The following is a 1,851-nucleotide window of genomic DNA, read 5'->3' as shown; positions in this document are numbered from 1 at the left end:
CAGCCACCCAGTAGCGCCGGACCAGCCCCTCCCAGCACGCAGCACCTCCCAACACCGAACACCAGATATGGAGGATCTAAGTCAGGTATTAATTTGAATTATTTCTGTTTCATGTTCAGTGAATTTTCGTTTGAATTTCTGGTAATTGTTAAATAATTTTATTTTGTTTGAATTTATGCTTTTGTTTGAATAATTTCTGTTCTTTGTTCAGTGTAATTTTGCTTTTGTTTGAATAATTTCTGTTCTTTGTTCAGTGCAATTTTGTTTGAATTTATGCTTTTATTTGATTAATTTTTGTTCTATGTTCAGTGTATTTTTGTTTGAATTTCTGGTAATTGTTAATAATTTTATTTTGTTTGAATTTCTGCTTCTGTTTGAATAATTTCTGTTCTATGTTCATTGTTCAGTGTATTGTTGTTCATTGTATAATATATTTGTTGTTAATTTACTAAAATTGCTTCTGATTGTTGTTCTATTCATTATTCAATGTTCAAGCTCAAAGGATGTCCTTAACAATTAACATAGAAAGCTTTTCCATTTTTTGCATATGGTAGTTGTTAAAAGTTTTTTGAAAATATAATCCACTTAAGAATCAATTTTACATGTTTTCATCTTCAAATTATATTAAACTTGCATAGGGTTTAAATTTACATTTTACTATTATTAATAATGTGGTAAGAACAAAGGGTACTTTTTATGGTGAACAATAACAAAGAAAAGTTATTGTCATCACTCACAACATTGCATAAATTATAAGAACAAATAAGTACTTGATATAGATTAGACAGCTATTTATTTTTCATTGTTTAGAGAAATTTATTGTTTTATTATTTTACTTGTTATTGATTCATTGATTTCATTGTTGCTGGATGTTGTTTTATTGCTGATTTAGTGTTCATTGTTTTATTTGTTGTCCATTCTTCAGGAAAATTGCTTCTGATTGGTGGTTCACTGGTTCAGTGGGTTTCTCTCTATGCATCAATTCTAGACCACATGTTTGTAAACAAGATCTTAATTTTGTAAACAAGATCTTGATTTTGTAAATTGCTTGTAAATTGATTTTGTTGCTTAATGTATTTGTTTAGTAAGTTTGATGTTAGTTCAAGTGAGAATATGGGTGATACCAGATTGCTGATTTCAATTGTGTATTTGTGTTGGTCAATTTCAATGTGTAAGACTTTGTGAAATAGTATGGTAGTATTTTTTTGGAGTTGATTGAAAAAACCGAATAAACCGAACCAAACCAAACCGATTTTAATTGGTTTGGTTTGGTTCGGATGGCCTCGACTCAAAAACTGAACCAAACCGAACCGCAGTTTAATTAAACGATCGGATTGGATGATATTTCTCTCAAAAACCGAACCAAACCGCACCGCGAACACCCCAAGTATGCGTCATGGAGAAAGGGTCTCCATGCATGGTCCCTACAGTCTCTAAAGTTGGCGGACCACCGATACTGTCTGCCATGCAACTCAAGAAAGGGTTCAAGAAGGGAGAGACTACATATTTGGCTCTATTACAGTCTCTAAAGTTGGCGGACCACCGATACTGTCTGCCATGCAACTCAAGAAAGGGTTCAAGAAGGGAGAGACTACATATTTGGCTCTATTACAAGAGGAGTCAATATCCGAAAGAGAAGACGTTCCTCCCAAAATCAAGGAATTCCTTGAAGAAAATAAGGATGTGATGCCTCCTGAGTTGCCAAAATAACTACCACCTAGGAGGAAGGTGGACCACAAGATTGAATTGGAGTTAGGAGCAAAGCCGCCTGCCTCAACACCTTATAGGATGGCACCGCTAGAACTCGATGAGTTGAAGAAGCAACTCAAGGATTTGCTAGATGCTGGGTTC

At 34.2% G+C, this 1,851-nt stretch overlaps 1 long non-coding RNA gene across 1 annotated transcript; it reads left to right on the top strand.

The window, feature by feature from the left end:
- Positions 1 to 1,206, top strand: LOC110271852. Its single transcript, XR_002362661.1, has 2 exons — positions 1 to 85; positions 926 to 1,206. It is a non-coding gene; the product is annotated as an uncharacterized LOC110271852 (long non-coding RNA).

The sequence above is a fragment of the Arachis ipaensis genome, chromosome B05 (assembly GCF_000816755.2).
Source record: "Arachis ipaensis cultivar K30076 chromosome B05, Araip1.1, whole genome shotgun sequence".
NCBI classification, from domain to species: domain Eukaryota; kingdom Viridiplantae; phylum Streptophyta; class Magnoliopsida; order Fabales; family Fabaceae; genus Arachis; species Arachis ipaensis.
Note: the sequence above shows the minus strand (reverse complement) of the source record. Positions and strands in the feature narration are given on the sequence as shown.